Raw genomic sequence first — 22,550 nt, forward strand, 5'->3', positions numbered from 1 at the left:
TAATTGTGTCAAAACACATTATAACTTTTGTACTTGTATCTATTTTACAGAAGGTGTTCAGATGGTTTCTACAATAGTAGTTAACAGTAATTTATTGCTAAGTCATAGTGAATGTATCTTCCTTAAAGATAACTAAGGTGCCTACAATTAGATCAGAATGCATAATATACAAATATGAAAGATTGACTACTCATTGATCTTCCATGGTTTCTGGACTGTGAATTTAACAATTGATTAACAGTCTCTCAAGAAGAATCAAATATAATAGTGTTGTAACTGCTTGACATATGAAATGTGTCAACAGAAAATGAAATTTCAAATTAAGGAAAAAAGAATATAAGTAAAAAGAAACCTAAATATTCTTTGATTAATTGAAACCAAAACTAAAATGCTGCTTGTCAGGGTCGAGATAAACTACATATGATCTTCAAGCCTCAATCGTGAAACTTCAGATATGGTAAATTCCACTCTGAAAGAGCAAGGATATATCTCAGTTGGCATAAAATTACTGTTTACAACAAAATGTAGCATTAACTTGGAATTTCTGAAAATTTCAAAATAGGATGTTTGATATGCTCTGAAGAAACAATTGTGACACTTCTCACAAGCAAGTTTTCCAATACTTTCCTGTGTCTTAAAACATACTGAAAAGATATTTTTCTATAATCAAGTTATGAATTAACCATATTACAAAATGTAAGATAATGTATAGCTTTTTATAGATATTTTCATGGAAAAGGTAAAATATATGGGGCTAAAAATTGTGAGCTTTCATCTAGTTTATTTTTTGCAGATCTTTGATATGATTATAGTAGTTGTATTAAATTATCTTTGATGTAAATATTGATATGCTTACAAATTTAAGCTATTGTGTTTTAAATGAGCCTTATGTTGAAAAACTATAATGGCTAGTAAGATATATATTCTATCAATTACCATTTTATAAAATATTTTCAACTGGAGAGTTTCAATAAATAGATGATGAAAATGTTCTCAACTACTGAAATATATAATTTAATAAATATTGCTAATGGAAAAGTCATCATAGTTTCATTTTGCTATGCTCATAGAATAGTATCTCACTCAGCCATCATCAGAGAAGCTTCTTTCTGCAGTAAATGGGAAGAAATATAGAGGGACATAACTGGACAATGTGCAGTGAGAGATCTTGTAACACTCAGTCCTACATGTAATGGCTCCATCAAACTCCTAACTCAGAACACAGGGAACCACACAGAAGAGGAAGCAGAAAGATTGTAAGAGCCAGAAAGGATGGAGGATACCAAAGAAACAATGCCTTTCCAATACCACAGGACTGATGCACATATGGCTACACAGGGACTATGGCAACCAGCACAGGGCCTACATAGGTCAAAGCCAGGTGAGTCCCAGTACTGAGAGGGCAAAGTGGATACAAGCTCCCATCCCTAACCAAGATGCTATCTGCAATTTATAGCTTCTTGCAAAAGAAATATTAGGTTACACAGTGGAATCTCACTGGGTATACAAACCACACTTAAGGCAGTTGATGGCCAACACAGAACAAATTCAAAGGGAACGAAGAATGGATGGACAGCACAGTGCACATTCTGGAGTAAAGAGTGAGGATGCTTACTGCTGCATCCTGCAAGAGTGCTAGCACCCCATTTGAGCCCGACCTCTTTCAAAGTTATCAGAGTCTCCTTAAGGGGGTTGGAGAGATGGCTTAGTAGTTAAGACTGTGTATTACTCTTGCAGAGGATGTGAGTTTGATTCCTGCTTCCATGTGGGGTGGCTCACAAATCACATGTAACTCTAACTCCAGGGGATCCATTACCTTCTTCTGGACTACTCAGGCACCTATATTTATGTGCGTACACATACAAACACACACATACACACGTGCGTGCACACAGACACACTGGCACACAGAGATACATGCATACACACATGCACAAATGCATGAGCATGCACATGCACACATATTTTTGATAAAATATATCATTTATAAAAGGTTATATACATAAAATACAGAATTATATTTCTTTTTTGAAGAGTGACCCACTTGACCTTGTTAAAAGATGACATATTTGCCCCCAATTTTGGAACATTCTAAGAAATTTCTCTTAGAGACTAATTCTAAAAACAAGATTCAAAACTACGCATAATTAAATATTTTATTGGTGTTATAAAGAACTTCAGGTTTCTATGAAATAGAAGAAAGAGAAGATGTAATTTAATAAAGATTGCTGTGTCTTACAGCAAAGACAATGCCTTCTGTGTTGGCTGATCGTGGGTGTCAGTCTGACAATCAAGTAAATCTGGAATCAACTAAAACACAAGCTGCTAGCACTCTTCTGAGGGATTTTCTTGGTCAGATTCTTTGAAGCAGGAAAGCCCATCCCAATCATGGCCACCTTCTGTTGGCAGCCCTCATAAAGAGAGAGGAGAGAAGAAAACTTACCTTTTAGTCGGCTTGTCCTCACTCTGGCTGGCAAGTTTATCTATACTGTTGCTACTGCAGTCCCTCACTAACATTAGAACTAACACCTTCGGCATTCTATTGCAAAGATCAGCAGCTCTCCAGAAATTCTCCAGGCCTCAGCATGAGATTGGGACTGCTCAGACATCCAGACTCTTGGAATGAACAACTAACAGATTCCCAGCCTTCCCAGTTTGAAACAGGCATTGTTGGAATACCTGGACTGCATCCTACAATACATCTCCTTTTATATATGTTAATATATGTATTATATATGTTATTGCTGTTGTGAAATATGATTTTAACTAGGCAGAGATATGTTACATTTGTTTATGCTATGGAATATTACTTTAACTGTGTAAAGGTTTGTTACACTTGTTTCTGCCACCTTCACTGCTGATGTAAAGATGTGATACTTTTATTTATGCTGCATTTGTTTAATTATGTAAAGCTGTGTTGCATTTGTTTCACCTTGCCTGACTAAGGCACTTGATTGGTCTAATAAACAGCTGAATGGCCAATAGCGAAGCAGAAAAGGGCTAGGCAAGGATGGCAGGGAGAGAGAATAAATAAGAGGATAAATCTAGGCTCGAGAGGATGAACAAGAGAAGGAGAAGAAGAGCATGAGGGACATGCCTAGGGCAAGAAGCCAGGCAGCTGCCAGACAGACAGAAGTAGTGAAAGTAAGTTATACATGAAGAAAGAGTAAAAAGCCCCAGGGCACAAGGTAGATAAGGAGAAATAGGTTAATTTAAGTTAAAAGAGCTAGCCAGAAACAAGCCTAAGCTAGGCCAATCATTCAAAACTAATAGTAAGTATCCTTATCATGATTTGGGAGCTGGTTGGCCCTAAAGAAAAACCCTGGTACATAATATAATATAATATAATATAATATAATATAATATGGTATGATATGATATGATATGATATGATATGATGTGATGTGATGTGATGTGATATGATATGATATGATATGATATGATATGATATGATATAATATAATATAATATAATATAATATAATAAATATATACACATATACATTCATTCTATTAGAGAACCTTGACAAATATACCTTCTTAATGAAATGATGCTCAGTAGAAACTTATGTAATAAATAGAACTACATCAGGCATAGAATGTAGCTAGATATGTGGAAGGAAGGAAATAATTGGGGATAAGGACAGTAAAACAATCAGTCCTTAAGGATGAAAAGAAGGAAACCTGTCATGATGAAGAAGATAGTCTTGCAATTCTGTGTTGCAGAAATATAGTAGGACTTTGTTGTGTTTAATTAGTGATTTTGAAGTTAGTCTTAGGAGACATTGGAAGTGTTTCATTTTATCAAGAAATCTCTGTAATAAGATTTGTATTTATAATAAGTCTAAATAAAACACGATAATGGCTTAGAAGAATCTGCTTAAAAAGTGTGCAGTAAGACTTTAAATTTAAAAAAAAAATGTGAGTTGTTTAGATGCAGAAAATGACTAAGACAGAACCGTGCATTTCTGATAGGGATAATGTGGAAGCTGAGAAATGGCAAAATTTGTCAAAATGAGTAATGCAAGAAATATCAGTTATTAGAAAAGGTATCAAGAGTTTGGTTTTGGAACATAATATTTGAGATGTCAAGGTGACACTGATAAATATCGGTGTATTTAGATAGATGAATGGCAGATAGCAAGTAGTTATGTAGATAAACAGACAGACATATAAATGACTTTGCAGACAAGACTGGCACAGGGTCATTTCCAAGTTACAGGTATCTTTAAGCTGTGAGATACAGATCCAGTCACCAGGAAGAGACTATGGAGCATGAGTGTCTTGATGAATTCCAGAGTCATTACTAAAATGAACTGATATGTTCACACAAATTTATACAAGGATAAGCCTTCTGCTCAGAATTTTCATTTTGTCAATGACAGACAATATATCACCTGTCCATGACTCATAAGAAAACATACATAAGATTTAGATATTCTGATACTGGAAGAGGGAACATGCCCTTTATTGGGTAGAAGGCAACTGTGGTGGGAGAATGGAAATATTGCCAAATTTAAAAGCTAATGGTAGAAGCTCCACAGGGGCCTGTGTGCAATAAATAAAAAATTGAGGAGTCAGTGGCATGTGTATAGTAATCATGAGATCATATTTTGTTATTTACTGAAAGTGGGCAAATCGAAGCCCCTTTTTCACATTGCCACATACATGATAGTTACACTCATATTGAATATTTATATTATCCATTAATACTTTCTTATTTTTAATATTTATTTTTAAGTGTATAGATGTTTTACCTGCATGTATGGCTGTGTTCCATGTGTGTTCCTGGTACCTTCTGAGGCCAGAGAGCTGTCAGATGCCCCGAGACTGGAATTACAGACAGTAGTGGGCCGCTGTGTAGATGCTGACCATCAAACTCAGGTGCTCTGGAAGAGCAGACATTTCTATTAACCATCTCTCCAGCCCCTACCAATTGATATTTCTACATTCACAGCTGTTCTCACTTATATATCTCTAATAATCTCTAGGAAATGCCTAATTATTTTTGTTTTAAGAAATCTGCAGAGGCACCAGTCATCATCGAAATGATGAAATATAGTAAGTAAAGACATTCCTGCCAAACTCTTTGGCTTTAACTCCTATTAAAACGCATACGCAAACATGCAGAATACAGACAGGGAGGAATATCTGAAGCTAAACCAGTTCTGAATCAGAATCAATTCAATTATTCTTAGGCTTATTGTGCAATTTATGGATTATCTAGCTCGGCTCCATTTCTATTTACTTTTGCCAAATTTTCTGTTTATTATAATTCTTCTAGGACATGATCCAAGAAAAGGAAAAAATCTGATTGAAAACATGGTTATTTATGAAAGCTGTCTTTCTTAGAGAAAAAAACTGTTTGGTAGGGTAAGAGTATGATTATGTATAGAAAATTAAATTAAGATATCATATGTGGATGTAAACTGCATATTTCATTAATTATTTTAGCTATGTAGGTTTAAATTATTCTTAGCTTTTTGCACTACTCTTTTGATATTTCAGTCTTTATTTTTTTCCAAATACGACTTTGCCAAAAGCATAGTAAAAAGATGTATTTGCAGATTCTGAGACTGGAGCAGCTAATAAAGATCCTAGAGTCATACTTAATCAAAATATTTACTTGCTACATATACACACACAAAAGCATAAATATGCACACTGTGTAACTGCTCAAACACACATACACAGACATATATACACATATACGTGGATAGATATGTGCTCATTTATACCCAAATATGCATAAACATATGTATACATACACTTGTACACATGTACACATGTATATACATAATCATATAAGCATTCACATCCACAAACCAGACTATTTATAGACTTTAAATATATTTTCTGTGTGTATGGTGTGTATACATGTCTGTGAGTTTAGGGGCACATGCACCCTGAAGCATGTGTACAAGTTAGAATACAGCCTTGGGTGTTAAGCCACACTTTTCACCTTGTTTGTGAGAGGGTCTCTTGTCCACCATGGTGGATGCCAGGTTAACTGGCACATGAGCTTCTGGAGAGTCTCCTGTCTCCACCTCCTGTCTAGCTTCAGGAACAGTGGGATTGCAGAAGTCATCTACCATGTAACGTTTTATGTGCATTTTGATAATAGGAACTTAGGTACTGTGTTTTCACAGCTCCTCAGTGTGTAGATTTTAGATTATGAGATTTTTTTTCTTGTATTTTTCCTCAGTGTTCATCTTAGTTACTGTTCTGCTGCTGTAAAGAGACACTAAGACCAAGTCAACTCTTACAAAGGAAAACATATAATTGGGGGCTCGCTAATGGTTTCAAAGGGTTAGTCCTTTATCATAATGGCCGGAAAACAGACAGGCATGGTGCTCAAGCAGTAGCTGGGAGCTTTACATCCTGATCCACAGGCAGCAGGCAGAAAGACACTGGGACTGGAGTTGGCTTTTGACATCTTAAAGCCCACACCCAGCAACATACCTCCTCCAATGAGGCCACATCTCCTAATCCTTCCCAAAGAGTTCACCAACCGGCAACTAAGCGTGTAAATATATGTGCCCATGGGACCACTCTTTTTCAAACCACCATGTATTTTGTCCATTCTATGTAAATGGTTTGCTGTTTAACAACAACTTTGCTAGCTTTGCAATACTTATTGTGAATGTTTCTTAGTCTATTGCTTTTTTCTCTTCACTTTGCTGTATCATGTAGTATGTACATTTTGTGGTTGCCCCACAGTTTTTGGATCATCTATTCTGTTGGGTTTGTTCATTTGTTTGCTTTATTTTATTCTGTTTCTCAAGTTTACCTTTTAAATTTTTTACTTTGGCCAAACCTGTTGAGATTGAGGCACGATCTTTGGACACTCCATACCAAAGACATTTTGATGCCTCCCCATTCACTTTCTTTTTCTTTTTCTTTTTCTTTTTCTTTCTTTCTTCCTTCCTCTCTCTCTCTCTCTCTCTCTCTCTCTCTCTCTCTCTCTCTCTCTCTCTCTCTCTCTCTCTCTCTCTCTCTCTCTCTGACATTCTAGCTACTGGAGACTATAACTGAATAATTATTCTCTTCTCTGTGGAAATCCAGTGTAGCCTTGAACTCATGGTTTCCTTCCTTAAATAAGACTGATAAAGCTGCAGAAGATTGGCCTTCATTTTAACTAGCGTATTTACACTGCTAACAGGATATTCAGATATACTTCAAATGATCATGTTTCCTTTCTCTCTTCCAGAGGATAAGGGGATATTTCTCCAGTACTCACTGGGAGACACTAGAAAAGCTCCTACAGGTCAAACTCAAAAAAAGCAAGTGGATCAGAATGACTGGGTCTTTGATTTTCCTCTTCTCATAGGGCATTCATCCAGGTGGAGTCCCCAGCCATGCATCAGTTACAGTGCAGATTTCCCTGTGTCAGCGTGGCCTCTCACAGATGGTTGCACTCTGGGTTTCTGCTTCAGCAACCTGTGATTCTCTGTGTCTACTCATAGGTCCACCTAATTTCTGAGAGGGGCACAGTGCTTTGCCCTTTGACCTCTCCTCTCTGAAAGATCTCAGAGGGGTGGCATTTTCAGTTTATTCAGCTTTTTCCTTCTTAAAAGACAGGGGTGACTCTCAGCTTTCTGTGTATGGAAGTAGAATGCAGAATTATTTCTTCTTCTTCTTCTTCTTCTTCTTCTTCTTCTTCTTCTTCTTCTTCTTCTTCTCTCCTCCTCCTTCTTCTTTTTCAATAGTGAAGTTTTGAGAAGAAGGATTAAAAAAAATCATGAGGCGAATATATTATAATGGGAAATTTTTGCTCTTGCATAGGCACAAATGAACATATTTTATGGATATAATGCTTGTATCATTTAAAGAGCAAATGCATGTTAATATTATTCTACTTTGCTTAGAATGTTTGCTATCAACTTCAATGATACTTCTGCTGACATTTGTCAAGAACAACCAGTGATTTATTCAAGGCTATTGTGGTATACTAAGTTGCTGTTCATTAACTGGCAAAACGATGAGATAAGACAGGCTGAGAAAACAATTTTGTGTTGATAAATTGCTGTGTACTTGTTTGAGAGACCGGCATAAATAATCTTATTTTTCAAGGTGCAAGGAGTAGATAGCAGGAGTCTGTTAGGTGCTGTGCCAGAAGTAGGAAGACAGCAATATAGCATCCTCGGGGCTTACTGTGTGAAGCCCATTAATTTATGTTTTGTAGTGAGGAGAAGAATTTCTAAGGACATTCTGAAGTCCGTTTCTGATAATTATCAGTGATGAAAAGTCATTGTTGAAAAGTGACGTCTATTCTTTGTGCTGTTTAGGAAAGATATCTGTGTTGTTCAGGAAGTTTATGCATTCCCACCTGAATTCTTACAGGAAACAAGAACAACAGTTATTCTAAGAGGATGTTCTCTTCCTTCATCACTATCTTTTATTGTTTCATCTTAATTTTAAAATGAATTATTTTATATGGTAAGTTAATTTCATGCCAAATTCAGTGTTTAAGAATACAGTTAAGTATGCCATATTGGGGAAAATTGTATATGTGATAAAATTGATCAAAGTCTTGGGAATATATTATTAGTAGTATAAATATTATTGAAATACTCATTAAAGCTGTAAGAATCAAAGTAATTCTTCCCACATTAACATTCCATCTGTGTCAGAACAAAGTGGAAGTTTGGTCTTTATCACTAATTAGAAAGTAAATATAGCATTTTAGATTTGGAAAAAATATTGTTGGAAATTCAAGTATCGCTGACACAGTTTCATACTATACAACATTTCAGCCAGTAAAAACACAGGGCAGGTACAAATACTGCATAAAAATACTATCTCCATTTTACTATATTTCAATTCCATTATGCAAAAAGAAAAGTTACATGTAGGTGTATATGGAGCAAGGACTGAGAATACTGCATCTGCTGGGCTCCTGTGCCTACTGATGTGATTCTCTTGATAAGATTCTGCTGGAAAATTGTGCTCTGTTGAGCATTCTTTTCCCATTAAGTATTTTGTTGTTTAGATTCACATGTACTTTTTGTCTTCTCCTCCTCCTTCTCCTCCCCTCTTCCATCCCATCTGCTCATCCTCCTCCCTGCCCCTCCTCTGTGTAGTGTGTGTGTGTGTGTGTTTGTGTGTGTGTGTGTGTGTGTGTGTGTGTGTGTGTGTGTGTGTGTGTGTGTGTGTGTGTGTGAAGGTGTCTTGGAGGACCAGAAAAAGGAGAGGTGTTGGATTCTGTGGCGATGTTGGTGATTGAAAGGCACCTATTTGGGTGCTAAGAGCTGAACTCAGGTCTGTTAGAAAAATATCAAGAATTCTGAACTATTGAGCCTTCTCTCTGGCACCAGTCATTAATTATTCACATATTCTCTATGCATTCCTTTTTATCTACAATTCCTGAGACTCTCTGATAAATTTATGCTTGTCATGTAGAAGGTTATTTGTGTTTTTAAGAATTGATGTTTGCTTCTATTAAAATATAGTGAGTTTAACACTCCATGGAAAGTACCACCAAGAAGAACAAGATGCCTTCAATTGAATGCCTAATTTATATATGAGACTCCCTGTAATGAGAACTTGATTTTCATAAGGAGGTTACTTTCTGGCTTGATATGCCCAAACACTAACCTACAGAAAAAGGAAACAGCACAGTATCTGAACTAAATTGATTCGTGTAATTTAGAGAATTTTTAATAGAATGGAAACAGTTTTCTATTTCTGATCCTGTTATTTATCTATTTTGTGAATCTAGAAATTATTCAATGAGTCAATATATTTAAGAAACAGACATAAATCTGGAATAAGGGACTAACAGGCAAAGGAAAGGGAACTACCAGCGGTGGAGAGAAGGCAAAAGTGTGAGAAATGGGCAGGGGGGATATACCCAAATGCATGAAAATGCCATTGTGAAATTTACTATTTTATACATTTATATGTTAATAGAGAACAGGTGATGATACATAAAAATTAATATAAAATTGATTTGCTACATGTTTTATTTTTCTTTTCATACAAGACACTTGGATAATATTGTTCCTCCACCCTCTGTCCTCCCAGATCCGTCCCACCTCCCTATCCAGAGCTTGTTTGTGCTCTAAGTATTGTACCTCATGAGCTGCTTTTCTGAAGTATATTCTCCTCACAATGCAGCAGACCATGTATCTTCCTGATCTTGGAGGTCATTATTTCAGTTTTGAACAGTGCGTATATTATTTGTATCTTATAAGAAATATTTGGTTTTTGAAAAAAAAACATTTTGTCGAAGTTTAATGACTTATTTGGTTGTTCATAAAATTCACTTTAATTTTTTTCTGTCTACAGCATTTCAGGATGGACAACGATGTTCTCTTCTCCTGGTTGTTTTCTAGCATGAAGCATTGAGCAGTGCTGTAGGATGTCTTTCTATATGCTGTGAATGTGTGTTGATCTCATTGGCTAATTAATAAAGTTCTTTTGGCCTATGGCAAGGCAGCTTAGAGGCAGGCAGGAAATCCAAGCAGAGATAAGGAGAGAAAAAAGGAAAGTAGGGAGAGACACCTAGCCATGGCACATGGAGCAACAAGATGCCAGCAGACTGGTAATGTCAGGGCCATGTAGCAAAACACAGATAAACAGAAATGGGTTAATTTAAGATGAAAGAGCTAGTTAGCAAGAAGATTGCCATAGGCCATACAATTTGTAAATAATATTAAGCCTCTGAGTGCTTATTTTATTAGCAGCTGCAGGACCGTGGGGTAGGGCAAGACCTCGGGGCCAGGCAGGATCAAAGACACTTACCACTACAGAGCAGAAATAGCAGTTTTTCAAATTTCCCAAACTTCTCAGTTATTCACTATGGAAATTTAAGATGGTATAAATTCATCCGTGAGTTTAGTTTAAAGTCTGTGGGAAGATTTCCAATTATGACTCACCTCTTTCAATAATTGTGGTCCAATTCAGGTTCCTGTCATAGGTGGTTTCATTCATGAAATGTTTTCAATTCATCCAATTTATTCATATTACTCTGACATTTCCTTGCTATCTTCCTGATGCCCGCCCACAGATCCACAGAGGCTCTGCCACCTACACTCCTGACTTTAATGCCATTGTTCTGGATTTGTGCCATCACTACAGCTAAAGGCTTATGTATTAATACATTTCAACTGCAAGTTTAGCTCCAGAGATTTTACCTATCACATGTTACTCTGACATTATGATGTTACTCTCATCTACATTATTTATTCTCTTCTCCGTCAATGGAATTTGATCTGCTTCTTTGGGGGACTTTGTAGACATGTAGATTTTAGCCAGTCTCTTTTATTTTTTATAAAGATTCTGTTATATCACAGCACTGCTTGAGCTCTTCTAAAATTTTTTGCTGCTATTCAAATTTTGCTAAAATCTGTTGTAGTGATTCAAGAGTAATTTAGAAACTTGTTTATTTTTTCAAATATTTTGGAATACTCTGCACATGTTTTCATTTTCGGTTTATAATTCATTAAATAATGCATTTCCTTAGCATCCCAATCCTTTTTCACTTTGTAAGTACATATGTGTGCCCCAGAATATTGTCTAATTCATGAATATTATGTTTTTACTTGAAAAGAATGTGTACTCTGGAACTGGTAAACGTAGTTGTCTATTAATATTAAAATTATTTAATGCTAGGACTGGAGAGGTGGCTCAGGGGTTAAGAGCACTTGCTGTTCTTCCAGAGGACTCAAGTTCAATTCTCACAACACATAGTAGCTCACAACTGAAGCTCTAGATAATCTGACACCCTCTTCTAGGCTGTAGGGACACCAGGCATTCACATGGAACACAGACACATGCAGATAAAGCAGCCATACATACAAACTAGCAATGTAATTTAAAAAATAAAATTACTTAATAGTATGTTTAAAATATTCTCCATCTTTATTGATTTTCTGTGCATTTATTTTACAAAATATGAAGCAAATACATACCTCTGAACCTCATGGTGTTTTTAACCTCTATGTCCTTACTTCTTCAGATATTTTGAACTTTTATCACTAAGAACATGCATAATTTACATTTGCTCCTTGTTGGTTTTGTCATAAAGAAGTATGCTTATTTTATCACACAGAAGTATCCCTTTTGTTAGCTATTGTTCTCAAACTGAGGCCTGCTTGGTTTGATACAAGAAGACTTACTTCAGCTTTGTGAGGATTAGTGTTTGCATATTATAACGTCTTTTTTTCCTTAGGTATTTATATATTTTTGAGCATTGCATACATGAGTACTATACTCACAGCATTTTCGACATTCTCTTTTTCTTTATTAACCCCTTCTATGACTCTCAACTCCCTCTCATATTGACTTTTGCTCACCATTGCTATACACACACCCAACCCAGTGAGTCAACTGACTGTTGGTTCTGTGTGCATATGTTTAGGGTCCTCAGAAATATGGTTGTCTAAATAGGACCTGCGTAATGACAACACTATATAATGTACCAGTGCGAATGAGGTAAATATCACCATTTTTATATTTCACCTCTTTAAACTATGTGTATTTGCAAGCTTGTGTTCTTGTGTAGCTTGTGTTTTTCTCTCAGGGTCCCACCAAGTCTTCGCAGTCCCGTAGCCCATTTATAAAATAAACATACAGACACCTATAATATTTAAACTGTTTGGCCTAATGGCTCAGGCTTCTTGCTAGCTGTTCTTATATCTTAAATTAACCCATTTCTATTAGTCTGTAAGTTGCCACATGGCTCGTGGCTTACCAGTACCTTACATCTCGCTTGTCATGGCGGCAGCTGGCAGCATCTCTCTTCCTCAGCTTTCCACCTCCCAGAATTCTTCTCCTCCTTGTCCTTCCTACCCTATCCTTCCTGCCTGGCTACTGGTCAATTAGAGTTTTATTTATCAACAAGATACAGGACATCCCACAGCATTCTTGGGCCTTTTGTTTCTGCTATTGTTGAGAGTCAGGGTCTTACATCATCCAGGTTGGCCTCAAGTTGCTGTGCAAGTGACAGTGAATTTGAACCACTGATTCTCATGCTTCTACCTCTCTAGTACTAGGATTACAGAGGAAAATTGCAATTCCTAATTCCTGGGGCCCTAAAAATAGAACCCAGAAAGTGACAAACTCTAGAAAAGCATTCAACCAAATAAACTACATCCTAAACCTCGTCAAACCTCTGATTTACATTTATATTTTCACTTATAATAAATCTATTCAGTATGCTTCATTGATTAAACAGTTTCTTATTTATGGAACTATTTTATTTCAATGTGAAGTGTTTAGGTATATAATTTTAAGTACATATTGTTATGAAATACACAGATTTATTGGCAAATATCACAAAATCTACACACAATGAAAAATCACCATAAAAGGACAGAAATATTACCTCTGCCATCTCATGCCTTGATAACTTTAAAATTATATTATATGTGCCATGCAGCACACAGCGTAAAATATTCTTTATTTCACTGATCCATGCTCCATTTGATAGACAGTGAATCTATTTTCTTGTTACTTTTTCCAAGTTAATGGTGACTAAGGACCATACTGGTGAACCCCTCCTTGCCCAGGTCATAACAGGCTTCTCAAAATAAACAAGAGAACATGTCGCTGGAGTATTGATGTTGAAGAGAATCCACAAGCCCACTGTTTATTGCCAAATAAACATCTGAATATGCATTTGAACCAAAATTACCTTTAGAGTATGTGCAGATGTAGAATAGGAATCAGAGTAGCAACAGCATATTGCACAAAGTTTCCAAAAACCAAAATTTATGAAATCAACCAAGAGGTAGTAAAGTGATCCAGATAAAAAGTTTAAGAGGCAGAAGCTCTCTTTGAGTGGAATCAAGCAATGAGTCTAGAAGCAGAAAGTTTAAAAAAATATTACAATTAATCATAACAAGAGAGATCAAGCACCAGGTTCCAGGTGCTTTGAGGCCTGGGTGCTGTGGGATGTTCTGTATGCTGTGAATGTGTTGCTCTGATTGGTTGATAAATAAAAAGCTGATTGGCCAGTGGTCAGGCAGGAAATATAGGCGGGATACACAGGCAAAGAGAATTCTGGGAAGAGAAAGGCTGAGTGAGGAGAGACGCTAGCCTGCTGTTCTGGGAGCAGCATGTAATGACATACAGGTAAAGCCATGGAGACATATAGTTAACAGAAATTGGCTGAGTTTAAATGTAAGAGCTAGTCAGTGGTAGGCCTAAGCTAATGGCCGAGCAGTTTTAACTAACATAAGCTTCTGGGAGATTATTTTATAAGTGGCTATGGGGTCTGTGGGGTTGGGCAGGACTGGACAAACTTCAGCTACACCTGCGCACAAGGGGGACAGCTACAGCTCTACCTCATGACACTTGCCCTGAGAGGTCAGAAATCCACCATTATCGTGAGCAAGTCAATGTTGGGGAAATGAGAGAGGATGGGGAGAAAACTTCTTGTGCTGAGGAGAGAGGCAGATCTGAAGAGCAGAGGACAGTGAGAAAACAACTGACATGGATGGCCTGCTTACCACCTGGGGACATGGTGATGTCCTGGCATGGGCCACTGCCATGGGCCGTGCCTTGATCCATGGCCATGGAGCAGCCATGGTGGTCTGTGTTGATGTCTTGGCTCTTGTTACCACCAAGGGCCCTGAAGACAGCCAGAGGCTGGGACACCACCTGTGACCTTGTTAGTGTCCGATGAATGTGCTCCCACGGGACCATGTCATTCTAAGAGGACTTTGGGGCCACCCAGGTCTATGGACTGCTGACAAGGGCCATGTCTGGATCCGTGGCCCTGCTGCAGCCATCCTCTGTGTTGATGTCAGTGGCTCCTGTTGCCACTGAGGGCCGTGTAGAGGCCAGTAATCTAGGCTGACACCTGAGGCCACGTTGGTGTTTGAGGGTCACGCTGCTGTCGGGGCCATACTGATCTGAGCGCCTGCACTGCCACCCAGGGCCGGTGTCATCAGGGACTGAGCTGCTGCCAAGGGCCATGTCTGGGTCCATGACCCTGCCACAGCCTCAGTTAGTATTGGTGTCCATGGCTCCCATTACCACCAGAGGCAGAGAAGATACGGCTGCACAGAACTGACCCTTCCCCTCACTGGCTGCAGCACTCAGGAAATTAGGCCTTGCCCCTCACCCGGGCAGCAAAATAGAGCTGACCCCATTGACGGGAGTGCCGGTGACCTGACCCCAGAATCGTGTATGAGATATCTGGCCACACCCTTCAACTGCCATATGATGGAGTGTACAAGAGAGAGATGCATTTCCCTATCCTCTCACCCTTACCACAGATGGTGCATCGGAGAGCTGACCCCGAGGTCATAAGAGTGAGAGAACTGGTACTGCCCCTCACCAGGGGCAGCACTCAGGAGAGCAAGCTCTGTACCTTGCCCAGACAAAACAGTAGAGCTGACCCAGTGGGTATGTATGTGGTTGAGCCAGCCCCAAGGGCGTGAGAGCAGGAGAAGTGGCCTAGCTCCTTGCTGCCTGCTGCAGGGAGTGAGCTAGCTATACCAATGCTGGAGAGAATGTCCTGGTGGTGTTGAGGAGGGAAAACTGGCAGGCTGACCAACCCAGCTACCACCCAAGCCCAGAACTTGGCCCACCCCAACATCGACCTCATCTATGAACTGCTGAAACATGGAGGCACCAGACCTGCATACCCAAAGCTACAGGATCTCCATGACACAAGGCAACAACAGGATATCCAAGAGGAGTCCCAGTGAGGGCCCAGTATTGAGGGTGCACAGACAACCGAGGACTTGAATCAGAACAATGGCTCATTGCAATGAACACTTACAAGTAAAGATATGTGGACTAAGGGGTATACTGTGTGACTCACTGTGTCATGCTACAGCTTACACGCATGTGTGTGTCTGTGTGTGTGTGTGTGTGTGTGTGTGTGTTGTTTTGTTTTTGTTTTTGTTTTGTCTGTTTGGGTTTTCTTTGTTTTTCTTTTAAATTTTATTTTATTTTGAGGGTGCAAGGGTAGAGGGCAGATATGGAGGGATGGGGAGAGATGAATGGAATTGGGATGCGTAATATGAAATCCAGAAAGAATCAATTTAAAAAAAGGAAAAAAAAGAATACATATACAAGGAAAATAAAGGAATAAATAAAGAAAATGAGACTAGGGTGGATGCAAGCCCAGCAAATTCAAGGCACTAGCTTGCATCTTTACCATTGGGGAGGGGGACAAAAGAACTCATCAAGTAGAGGACACAGATAATTAAGCAAAAAATAATAATTAAATAGAACTAATGGGAAATGTTGAAGTTGAAAACCAAATATTCAAAGTGAGAAATTTACTAGAAAAAAAATCAATAACAGATTTGCAATGGGAAATGAAAACAGAAATAATATACATTCTGCAGTTTAAATAGAAGAAAAGAAATACACACGGAGAAAGGTGTTTGAAATTATAGACTTGAACACAAAATATTTATGTATGCATGCACGTATATATACGCAAAATTATAGCTAGATGTTAGATAGACCAATAGGAATATGTAAAGAGAGCAAAGATGCAGAAGCAGTATCAGTACTACTGAAATTAGGAGGCACACAGGGACTGGAGAGATGGCTCAGTGCTTCAGCATATCCACTGCTTCTGCAAAAGACCTGAGTTCATTTCCAAGCACCCATATCAGGCGGCCCACAACCACCTGTAACTCCATGTCCAGGAAATCTTCTACCTGTGGCATCTGCTGGCTCCTGGACACACATACACATATACATACATAAACGCATACATGTACATAACTAAAAGAATACAATACATATTTTTGAAAGGATGTTATGAATAATACATGCCAACTTGTCAGGAAACTTAATAAAACCAACATGTTTTCATTGATACAGAAAGTACTGTAAATGACTCAAGGAAAAGCCAACGTTCTCCATGGACCTTCAGCAAGCCAAGATAGTCACAAAATTTCTCTCAGCACAGTAATCTGGCCAAGATATCTTCACAAAGGAACACCAGATAATACATTTTAAAAGTCTAATCCTGGAAAACATCTCCAAAATGAGATGGAGAAGAGAAAAGAATAAATAGTAATTTATTCTCTGAGGCCAGTATTATCTACTTATCATACTGGATGAAGATTCCATTATTTCAAAAAAATCATTTGAAGATAAAGACACATATGGAAAAATTGTAAAACATTATTAGAATTAAGTTTCCCAACATGTTAAAAATTATAAACTATGACCAAAATAATGTACCCAGGTAGAAAATGTTGATTTATCTATCATATATTATTCAAAATATTAATAAATTGAAAAGGTCTGATAATGTGAACATAGACAGGAAAAGTTATGCTGAAATTTGATACAATTTTCCAATAAAAATGCTCCACAAACCATAAATAGAAATGACCTTCTACATCCAGGTAAAGGCCATCAGTCAAAGCCTGCGAGTTATGTCCCCCTTAAGAGTGAAAGACTGGATATTTTCTCCTAAGACTAGGAAAGACAACACAGCTCTCTTCCTGCTTGTCTTTATTCTACACTGTAGGCTCCAGTTACAACAATTAAATAATGAAAATTAAACAAAAGTTGTTCATGTTGGGAAGAAAAAGCACCATTACCTGTGTGTACATGAGATGATACTGCACATGAAAACCCTAGGTGGTTCACTAAAAAAAATGTATTATTTGCACAAAATAACTTCAACAAGATTGCAGGAATCAAGATGAACATATCAAATCAATTGTATTTCTTCTAAGAGAAATTATCAACATAATAACATATTGAAGAATTCTCTTACCAAAAAATGTATAAGAATTACACATCAACAAAATAAAGTGTTTAACTAAACATAAATAAGTAGAAAAGCATCATGCATATATATATATGCATATGTATTGACATTTATGTGGAAAAATACTCAATATTTTAAGATGCTAATGTTTACAAAATTCGTGTGTTGATGCACAAATAGAATTAAGGCTCCCTGAATAGTCTAGATGCCTCTCATACAAAATTTAACAGTATGACATTAAGATTCATGCGAAAGCACATGGGATTCCTAGTGGCCAATACAATATTTATAAGGAAAAACAAAGGTAGAAAAAACATTCTGATTACAGAATATATTGTATAACTTCAACAATGAAGATAGCATGCCTTAAACATAGAGGCATACATGAGGATCACTGACAGCACTGAGGGTCCAGTCATAAACTTGTCGATTTAATGTGGGTCTCACTGTTGTTTGATCAAGACGTGAAACAACAGACATCCAGTTCATTGGAAAAAATGATGCTATGATGACCACATGTTCATGTGTACAAGAATTAAGTTTAATCTCTATCTTACCACCATAAACACTTTAAAATGCCTCAAATAATGACTTATATTTACAAGTCAAAAACCACAAAACTCTTAGAAGGAAACAGAAATAAATTTTTTTGGCTTGGATTAGATTCTTAGCTATAACGCAAACAAGTATCATTTTTAAAAAAAGATAAATTAGACTTCAAAATTACTAACATTCAAATGATACCAGAAATAAAATGAAAAGGTATAATAATTTATGTAGAGGCAAAAAATACTTGCAAAAAAACCACTTGCTATTCTTTCCAGAATAGATAATTGATCATATAATATAATATAATCATTAAAAAACAAGTACAAAATAAAGCAACATAGTGAGGTGTAGTGGTTTACACTTGTGATCACAGCACTCAGGAGCCTGAGGCAAAAACGCTGTAAGCTCAAGACTGTCCTGCACTGTGTCTAATGCACAATTAATGATGAAAAGATGGAAAGGTGGAGCCCCATGAACGTTAAGAGTATTTTCTCTGCATAATAAGAAAAAAAAAAAGACATACCAGACACAAGGAAATGTTTTCTGCCAGCACTGATTTGATACAAATTTTGTGACCAAAGCACACAAAGGACCCTTTACATGCAACAAGAGGAAATGAACAGTTCAACTAAAATGCAGACAAAGGATTTGAAAAAGTATTTCACCACAGAAGATCAATTGTTTTCAAATAATCATTTGAAAACCATGCACATCATGTTATTAGAAAACTGCAAACTAAGTCAACAATGAGATCCCACTGCATATGTATTGAATGGATAACCTCCCCCCACCCAAACAATAATAGCAACAAGTTCTGACAAGGATGTGGAACAAAAGAAACTCTTCCTCAATGCTAGTACAAATACAAAATAATGTGATCGCTTTGGAACAGATTTGATTCATTACTTTATAAAACACTCATTCCTTATGATCAAAAACCATGGCTCTAAAGGTTTACACAAATGACTTGAAAAAGTACGACTACTCACTATTTACAAAATTGGAGAAAACCAAGAATTTCCTTAAAAGATGATAATAGTAGACAAACAGTAGCTCATCCATGCAATGGAAGATAGATTGATCAACATGAAATGAACTTCTGAGCTTTTTCAAAGAAATGGAGGCACCATAATGCATAGCTCTGATTGAAAGACGTCAATGTAAGAAGGCTACACACTATATCATTCCAAAACATTCTAGAAAAAGATAGATGTGCAAAGACAAAAAAGAGATGAATGCTTCCCAGAGTTTGGATAGGAATAAGCCAACAGTGAGTGTGTTAAAGACAGATTTTAAGGCACTGAAATTATTTTACATGATAATTTACCATATATTTACCATAATAGTGTATCCACATCATCTGAATTTGATGAATACTTAGTATATACAATTGTTGTATATATAATAGAATATATAACATTACTAGTAAACCCAAATATAAATATAAAGCTTAGTTAATAAACATGAATCACTTGCAACAAGTTGACCACACTAATGCAAGAATACAATACAGGAAACTGTGACTGGATGAAAGAGAGAAAAAGAACTCTGTCTTTCATGTTTAGTTTTTCCAATACAACTAAAAATTATCTAAGAACAAATATATTAATCAGAAAGGATAAGCTATTATGAAACTTTCTCTTGGTAAGGTCATTGTGGTGGTTTGAAAGAAAATGGCACCCAAAGGGAGTGGTGGCACTATTAGTAGGTGAGACTTTGTTGGAGGAAGTGTGTCACTGTTGGGGCAGGCTTCTAGGTCTTTTTATTTCAACCTTCCCTCAGTGTGACAGTCAGTCGATTTCAAGATGTAGGGACTCTCAGCTCCAACATCACATCTGCCTGCTTGCTGCCATGCTTCCCATCCTGATCATAATGGACTGAAACTCTGAAACTGTAAGCGAGCCACCTCAATTAAATATTTTTTATTTATAAGAGTTGCCATGTTATGTACTCACTCATAAGTGGATACTAGATATAAAGGAAAGGATAACCAGACTATAACCCACAGCTCCACAGAAGCTAGCTAACAAGGGGGACCAAAAGAGGGGCAAATGGATCACCCTGGGAAGGGGAAATAGATGAGATCTCCATGAGTAAACTTCAAATGAGGGGTGAGCAATGGAGGGTAGGAGATGAGTGATGTGGGATGTTCTGTATGGCAAATGTGTTGCTGATTAGTCAATAAATAAAACGCTGATTGGCCATTGGCTAGGCAGGAAGTGTAGGCTGGACAAGGAGGAGAATAAAGCTGGGAAGTGGAAGGCTGAGTCAGAGAGACACTGCCAGCCGCCACGATGACAAACAGCATGTGAAGATGCCGGTAAGCCACGAGCCACGTGGCAAGGTATAGATTAATGGAAATGGTTTAATTTAAGCTGTAAGAACAGTTAGCAAGAAGCCTGCCACGGCCATACAGTTTGTAACCAATATAAGTCTCTGTGTTTACTTGGTCGGGTCTGAGAGGTTGTGGGACTGGCAGGTGAGAGAGATTTGTCCTGACTGTGGGCCAGGCAGGAAAACTCTAGCTACAGATGGGGGTTGTGGACATAAGGGAATGGGTGAAGCTGAAACATGGATGGAGTGGGAGAGCAATGAAAGAGATACCATGATAGAGGGAGACATCATGGGGAAAGAGAGAGAAACTAGGACCTAGATGACCCCAGCTTAGACTACTAGCAATAGTGGAGAGGGTGCCTGTACTGATTTACCCCAGTAATCAGATCAGTGAATACCCTAACTGTCATCATAGAACTTTTCTTCAGTAACTGATGGAAACAGATGCAGAGATCCACAGCCAAACACCAGACCGAGCTCCAGGAGTTCAGTAGAAGAGAGAGGGGATTCTATGAACAAGGGCATCAAGATCATGATGGGGAAACCCACAGAGACAATCAAACCAAACTAGTGGGAACTCATGAACTTTAGATCAGCAGCTGTGGAGCGTGCATGGGACTGGACTAAGCCCTCTGCATAGAAGACAGTTGTGTAGCTTGATCTGCTTAAGGTGCCCACTGGCAGTAGGATCAGGATTCATCCCTGGTGCATGAGCAGGCCTTTTCGAGCCCACTACCTATGATGGGAGACTTTGCACAGCCTTGAGGCAAGGGGAGGGGCTTGGACCTGCCTCTATTAAATGTACCTCCCCAAGGGAGGCCTTACCTTCTTACAGGAGAGAATGGAGGGATAGGTTGGGAGAGGGAGATTGGAGGGGTGAGAGGAGGAAAGAGGGGGATCTTTGACTGGTATGTAAAATAAATAAAAGAATAAAAAAATTAATTAAAAAACGTAACCATGGTCATCATGTCTCTTTACAGCAGTAAAAAACCTAAGGTAATAGATAATTAGCCAAAAAAAGTAAAGATTATCAATATGCAAGTGAATATACCACAACCTCAGCATTATGGAAATAACAATCTAAGTGAAAACAAAATACCTCTTTTACAAATTGTCAAGTGTTCGGTAAAAACTCATTCTTTGTTAAGGGGAATATAAGAAATGCAGCCATTTTGGAAAACAATTTATCAGTTTCTTAAAATGCTAAAAACACACTCTTCTAAAGTCTGAGCAGTCTTATTTCTAGTCTTCTAACCAAGAAACCCCAAATGCTCCAAAAATAGTTTACAAATGTTTGCATCAAAATTATTCATAGTATATCCAAATCAGAAACAACCATAACTCAGTGAGTGGATTGACAAAATGTGGAATAGCAGTTCAGTTGAATGTTATTCATCTGCCAACAATGACACACAAATTTACACTGTGTTATACTATCTATGAAAAGTAGGGCATTAAAGATGTCATAGTGTCACCCTCACAAGAAAATCCAGAAACCTATACCTGTGGGGGTGTCAGACTGTGAAATGTCTGGGATTTTTCTTTGAGATATGAAACTTGTAAGCAAGCACATGTTGCTAATCTGCTGTGAGGCAGGGGGAGGTATCCTGACTGCTCAGGGAGTCAGGCAATACCTTGAGCTGCTAGGACACCAGCTCTGGCACCTAGAGCTACAAGGAGACAGCTCAGCTCTGGAGGAAAAGATATCCTGACTGCTCAGAGAGTCAGGCAATACCTTGAGCTGCTAGGAGCTCTGGCAGCTGGAGCTGCAATGAGACAGCTTGGCTCTAAAAGGAAAGGCATCCTTATTGTTCAGGGAATCAGGCTATACCTTGGGGTGCTGTGGGGGGTGGTCTCATCACAGGATATAGCAATCTTGCTCCTCTCCTAGAGAACCACTATAGCTGAGCTTTGCTCAGCGGCCACTTAAGGAGCCTTCCCAGCAGAGCTCTGCTTCTTCTCTAGCC

At 37.9% G+C, this 22,550-nt stretch overlaps 1 long non-coding RNA gene across 1 annotated transcript in view; it reads right to left on the bottom strand.

The window, feature by feature from the left end:
- LOC128110487 (uncharacterized) overlaps positions 1-4,877 on the bottom strand; it is a 63,199-nt gene extending 58,322 nt beyond the window's left edge. Inside the window, exon 1 of the long non-coding RNA XR_008218223.1 lies at positions 4,757-4,877. This is a non-coding gene — a long non-coding RNA (uncharacterized LOC128110487). The remainder of the gene's footprint in view (positions 1-4,756) is intronic.
- Positions 4,878-22,550: the final 17,673 nt, after the last annotated feature.

Source organism: Peromyscus californicus, unplaced genomic scaffold (assembly GCF_007827085.1).
Source record: "Peromyscus californicus insignis strain IS unplaced genomic scaffold, ASM782708v3 Scaffold_15__1_contigs__length_86483966, whole genome shotgun sequence".
NCBI lineage: Eukaryota > Metazoa > Chordata > Mammalia > Rodentia > Cricetidae > Peromyscus > Peromyscus californicus.